Consider the following 6,695-nt stretch of genomic DNA (forward strand, 5'->3'; position numbering starts at 1 on the left):
AAGTTTTCCCCATAATGTCCGCCAAAAGTGACTCAAGAACTTTATATCTCGATCGGAAACAATCGCTCTTGGTAATCCATGCAGTCGTACAATTTCCCTAAAAAACAAATTAGCAATATACACAGCGTCATCAGTTTTAGCACAAGAAATAAAATGTGACATTTTAGAGAATCTATCGACTACAACAAAGATTGAGTCCTTCCCTGTCTTAGTTTTCGGTAATCCAAGAATAAAATCCATAGAGACATCGGTCCACGGGGTGTCGGGAATGGGAAGTGGTGTGTAAAGTCCATGACATTGGACCTTCGACTTAGCCTGTTTACAAATTAGGCAGCGTTCACAGATCTACTCCACGTCTCTCCACATTCGCGGCCAATAAAAATGTTCATGGAGGGTCGACAATGTCTTGCTTATTCCAAAGTGTCCCATCAGGCCACCACTATGCGCCTCCAACACCAGTAACTCTCGAATAGAGCCTTGTGGTATACACAACCTATTTTTTTAAAAAGAAACCCTTCGTACCTGAAAAATTTCTCAAAAGACCCATTTTCACAAGCAGCATATATATTTCCAAAATCCTCATCATTAGCATACAACTCTTTCATATGATAAAAACCAAGTAACTTAGAATCAAGAGTGGTCAATAAGGTATATCTCTGTGACAAGGCATCAGCCACTACATTTTCTTTACCTTTCTTGTATTTGATGACGTAGGGAAATGATTCTAAATACTCGACCCATTTTGCATGTCGTTTGTTGAGTTTATGCTGACCTTTAAGAAACTTAAGTGCTTCATGATCGGAATGAATCACGAACTCCTTCGGTCTTAGATAGTGCTGCCAAGTTTCAAGTGATCGAATCAAGGCATACATCTCTTTGTCGTACACCGGATAATTGAGGGAAGCGCCACTTAATTTCTCACTAAAGTACGCCATCGGTCTTCCATCTTGGGTCAACACAGCCCCGATCCCTACACCTGAGGCGTCACACTCAATTTCAAATGTTTTAGTAAAATCTGGAAGGGACAATAGAGGAGCTTTCACAAGACATTCTTTAATCAAATTAAATGAACGTTCTTGATCTTCAGACTAGTGAAATGCGGAGTTTTTCTTAATCACGCTTGTTAAGGGTGCTGCATTGGTACTAAAGTTGGGCACAAATCGACGGTAGAAGCTAGCCAATCCATGGAAGCTTTGAACTTGGCTAATGTTCGTCGGACGCGGCCATTCTTGAATCGCTTGAACTTTTTCTTGATCCACCTCCAAACCATTGGCACTCACGACATAACCTAAAAACACAACTTTATCAGTGCAAAATGAACACTTTTTGAGATTAGCATACAATACCTCTTTTCGTAAAGTTTCCAACACCGCTCGTAAATGTGGTACGTGCTCCTCTAAAGTTTTGCTGTAGACCAAGATATCGTCAAAGTATACAACACAAAATTTACCAATAAACGCACGTAATACATGGTTCATCAATCTCATAAAAGTGCTGGGAGCATTTGTAAAGCCGAATGGCATTACCAACCATTCGTACAAACCCAATTTCGTTTTGAAGGCCGTCTTCCATTCATCGCCTTCTCGCATTCGTATTTGATGATAGCCACTTTTAAGATAAATTTTCATGAAAATCTGGGCTCCACTTAATTCGTCAAGCATGTCGTCAAGATAGGGTATCGGGTGTCGATACTTGATAGTGATTTTGTTGATGGCGCAACAATCCACGCACATCTACCACGACCCATCTTTCTTGGGTACAAGTAGCACCGGCACCGCACAGGGACTTAAGCTCTCTCGGATGTATCCTTTGTATAGGAGTTTAGTAATTTGCTTTTGCAATTCCTTCGTTTCTTCGGGATTACTCCAATAAGAAGGACGGTTGGGTAGTGCAGCTCGGGTACTAAGTCTATTTGATGTTCGATGCCTCGGATAGGGGGCAGCCCACTTGGTATTCATTCGGAAATATGTCTTCAAATTCCTGAATCAAAGACAATACAGAAGCAGGCAAGTTTTCAAGTAACTCGTTATTCAACAATGCCTCTTTGTACATAAATACATACATAGGCTGCCTCAAAAACATCGCTCGCCGGATATCACTAACCCTCGCAAACACACTCATTTTTCCACTTTCTTTTTCCTCCCCACTTTTTACTTGTTTTTGTTTCTTTTCATTTTCTCTCGCATTTTTAGTCTTTTCTCTCTCTTTTTCCTTAATTTTCTCTTTTGCACTCTTTTCTTTTTCTCTCGCTTGTTCCACTGAAAGTTTAAGTTTTTGTTGATCTTTGTACACTTGCTTCGGAGTGAGGGGTGCAAGTGTCACGTTCTTGCCAAGATGTTTGAAGGAGTATCTATTAGTGTAACCATCATGCATCACCCGTCGGTCGAACTGCCATGGTCATCCTAGAAGTAAATGGCCCGAGTGCATCGGCACTACATCGCATAATACTTCATCAGAATACTTCCCGATGCTAAAGGACACTAGGACTTGTTTTGTCACTTTGAGTTCACCGCCATCGTTAAGCCACTGAATCTTGTATGGATTCGGGTGCTTGGTGGTTGACAGCCTCAACTTTTCTACCATGAGGGTGCTTGCCACTTTTGTACAACTCCCTCTATCGATTATGATGCTACACACTTTCCCTTGCACTTGATATCTCGAATGAAAAATGTTCTCACGTTGTTGTTCGTCTTCCACACTTTGAAGACTTAGGCTTCGCTTGACGATGAGTAACTCACCTTCAACGGGTTGTTCTAAGTCCTCCTCAACTTCGAAATTCAATTTAGGCTCGTTCTCTTCCTCGTCCTCCATTTCAATCTCGCCATCGGCCCTTATCACCATGGTACGTCTATTCGGGCACTGACTCGCTATATGTCCACGACCAAGACAATTGAAGCACTTTATGTCCCTTGAACGGGCGGTGGAACTTTCAGGAGCCTTACCTTTACTTGACTCGGCAATAGGCTTATTCACCTTAGATATTGTTGAAGAATCTTTCATTCGATTTGTTGGAAAACCCTTGCTTGTGCTTTGGCCCCATTTAGAAGGATTGGTGTTAGGATAGACTCTGGTGGTACCTTTTCGCTTCAACTGCTTCTCCACTTTGATAGCCATGTGGACCATGTCCACAACCTCAATGTAATGTTGCAGTTCTACAACATTTGCAATCCCTCGATTAAGTTCCGCTAGAAAGCGATCTCGATCTTCTTGTATATCGGCACGGATCATAGCCATTTCCATTTCTTTATAATAATCTTCCACACTCTTCGTCCCTTGGATGAGATTTTGGAGTTTTTGATGCAACTCCCGATGATAGTAGGATTGAATGAATCATCATCGTATAACCGCCTTCATTTCGGTCCAAGTGGAAATGGGATGCTCCCCATTACGCCTCCGACTAGTGGTCAACTGATCCCACCATATCATTGCGTAATCTGAAAACTCAATTGCGGCGAGTTTGACTTTCTTATTTTCAGAGTAGTTATGACATTCGAACACTAGTTCGATTTTCTTTTCCCACTCAAGGTACGCCTTGGGATCAGATTTACCTTGGAAAGGAGGAATGGAGAGTTTGATATTCTTCAAGTCATCATCTTCCCGCCTTCGATCTACTTGTCCACGGTTTCAGGGACGTCTCCTTTCTAGGCTTATGTTAGACCCGTGATCGCTTTCATCTTCACTATTTTCATTAACATCATCATCTTGAACCCTTGGTTGTCTTCGTCGTTGATTGGGCCCTTCACGTCTTTGCCTAGCAACTTCAGGATATTCATCGCGTTGTCTTTGGGCCTCGACTTGGTAGAGTCAATCTTTAAGAGGATTAAGCCTTCGATCAAGTAATCATTCCATCTCACACAAAAGGGCTTGCATTTGCAAATCTGGAATTTTTCTGACGGGTTGTTGCCCTTGTTGTTCTTCCATGTTTTGTCCACTATTTTGGGACATCTATTCGTTTAAGATAGCCTCACAAACAAATCCTCTCAATCCGCTCAGAAAGAAAGAAGTTTGATGACACTCACACTCGTGTTTACACTCTTAGTTCAGCTTTTACCTCCCCTCGAATGCGCTCACACTCTCTTGCCTTTTACCTCTCTTAACTTTTCTCGTAATTTCGTAAACAGATTCGTTAAGGCTCGGTCCTTGGTCTAGGTGGTCGGTTCAAAAAGGGATAACAAGTATTGGTGTATTTGATTTAGGGTAGGCTGAAAGAATAGGGAATTGGGTAAAAAAAATGTGGCAAATTAGGGAGAGTAGAATAGAAGAAGGGTCGGGAACTATATCAGATCAAAGCTTGACGATCAAATAACAATTGAATTGCATAAATCACTTTTTTTTTTTTTTGAATTTTTTTTTCAACTTGTATAACTTTTTTTGTTTGTTGTACTATATCGACAAACTAAATACAATAAAAACACTTTTGTACACGATTTTTTTCTTCAGCTGCGTAGATTTTTGTTTTTATAGTAACAATAACAAACTAATCGAAATGAGAAAATTTCGGTATACAAAATTTTTTTCGAACCAACCTCGGGAATGCTCCGCTTCAAAAGTCTAAGCTTCTCGTTTTAGGTGGCTCTGATACCAAATGATACGAACCATTTCAGAAGAGTCAAGTCGTATGAAGATTGCCCAACCGTCTACGAGAAGTTACGTTAGGTTTAGTTGAGTTGAAGGTATGATCAAAGTAGAAAGAGGGGTACGAATGGAATGGTAGGAGCGAAAGGGTAGGAACAAAAGGATATGAACAAATTGGTCGGTTTAGGTTCGATTAGGCAAAGAAGAGAATGGGTTTGAACTACTAAAGGTACTTTCAAGAACCAATACTGAAATGGTATCGACCCGTTGATTAAGCCTTTTGAGTTCGGTTATAGGTTTGGTAAGGGAAAACCTCGACCCACTATCTAACAAGATAGGAACCTCGGTATGTTGAACGCCACACTACGAATAGTGATAAGTTCGGGTACGACAAAGAACACGGTTGACACAACTAGAATGCTAGGAATGCCAAACAAATCTTTGAACGAAATATAAGAAAAGTTTGCCTCACAATTTTGGCAGCATAACATTAACAAAAGTTTCAAAAAGTCCTTTACATGGAAATTGAACAAGTATAGCCGATTGGCCTTTCATGCTTACACATTAATTAAAGAAAATTCTAGAAAAATGACCCTTAATGTGCATGTCTAGATTCGGCTATGGTAATAGGAAATGAATGAATCTTCATGCTTAAGAAAACACTAACTGAATGAATGATGTCCAATGGTCACTTGTGAGGTTCGGCCAACCTTGTTAAATGAAGCAATGTTTGACCAAAAAGTATGAATTAATTGTGGACACTCCAAGGGCCATCATGTGTGTGAAAACCGAATGTTGAAGAGTCTTCTAGTGTGAACAAGGTGAACCGAATAGTCTTGCCATGTGAACATAGGTGTGAACGAATTAATGAGAGTCATGGGGAAGCTAATTGGCCAAGCTGTCTTCATGCATGTGTGAGTGTCCTTTGGCCGAATGGTCACCTTGGAGAATGAAAAGATAGCACACCATACATGAATGGAAACATTCATGAACCTTAAAGACATTGAATATGGTCATACATGCAGTTGGCCGAACATGCACCTAAGAGATTCAAGTCCCTCAACCGTCCATGCACCTTCAAAATTCATGCTTGCTTTTAATATCCATATGTCCATTGCGTTTCTACAAGAAATGTGAATAGAATTAATTCAAACTAATGTGAACACAAATATCAACATTAAATTTGGTTATGACAAATTTAATTATCATCAATAAACACTTTTAAGACATACTTAATATAACTAATGTGAACTAAATTTAATATGTAGGATATTAATTAACTAATTATTAAACTTATTAATTAAAAAGTCAATAGTAGTCAAATGAATTCAAAGTGAACTCCACGAGTGATGGTTAATTCATGAGCTAAACCCGAGTGGGCTTAAACTCATGAGCTGATAATGAGCTGGTCTCGAGCTAATGAGCTGGTGTAGAGCTACATGGGAGCTAACTTGAACTGAAGGTGAGCTCGGTGAGCTGAACTGAACTTGTAGAAAAGTTCGTGGATTTCCAAAATGACCACTAACTAGTTCGATAGGTCTAGCATTGACATCATCCCACACATGTTGAACTAAAGCTATAACAGCTTCTTTAAATTGTTTTGCACGAGCCCTTGTGATTGGCCTTTGAGGTAGCACCATCGGATCTCGGCTTGGACTTGACTTATGGGAAGCCGTGATCGTATCAAGCGCACCAAAAGACAGAATCATGAAAAGGATTGAAATCATTTTCAGAGGGATTAGGGACCCTTGGGTGGTGCAAATAGGAGTGCTAAAATGGTAAGAGTAGAAGAGCCAGTTCGAGTAGTTCCAATGAATGTTGTTAGACCATAAGTTTGTAGGGACTGTGGTAAGGTACATCTAGGCGAGTGTAGGAAATGCTCTGGTGCTTGTTTCCGGTGTAGGTCTATGGAGCATAAAGTCAAGGATTGTCCTCAGAAAATAGATCAGGTTCAAATGACGGAATGGAGGGTTGCCCAACCAGCGAGAGGTGGACCATAACCACCGAGAGGACGTGGTCAAGGTAGGGGTGATAATGGAAATGGTCGGGGACGAGGAGCACCTGGTAGGGGTGCCAGAAATGCTGAGGCTCGACAGCTAGCATTGGTATATGTAGCTCGT

This window comes from Gossypium arboreum, chromosome 1, assembly GCF_025698485.1.
Source record: "Gossypium arboreum isolate Shixiya-1 chromosome 1, ASM2569848v2, whole genome shotgun sequence".
Classification (NCBI taxonomy): Eukaryota; Viridiplantae; Streptophyta; class Magnoliopsida; order Malvales; family Malvaceae; genus Gossypium; species Gossypium arboreum.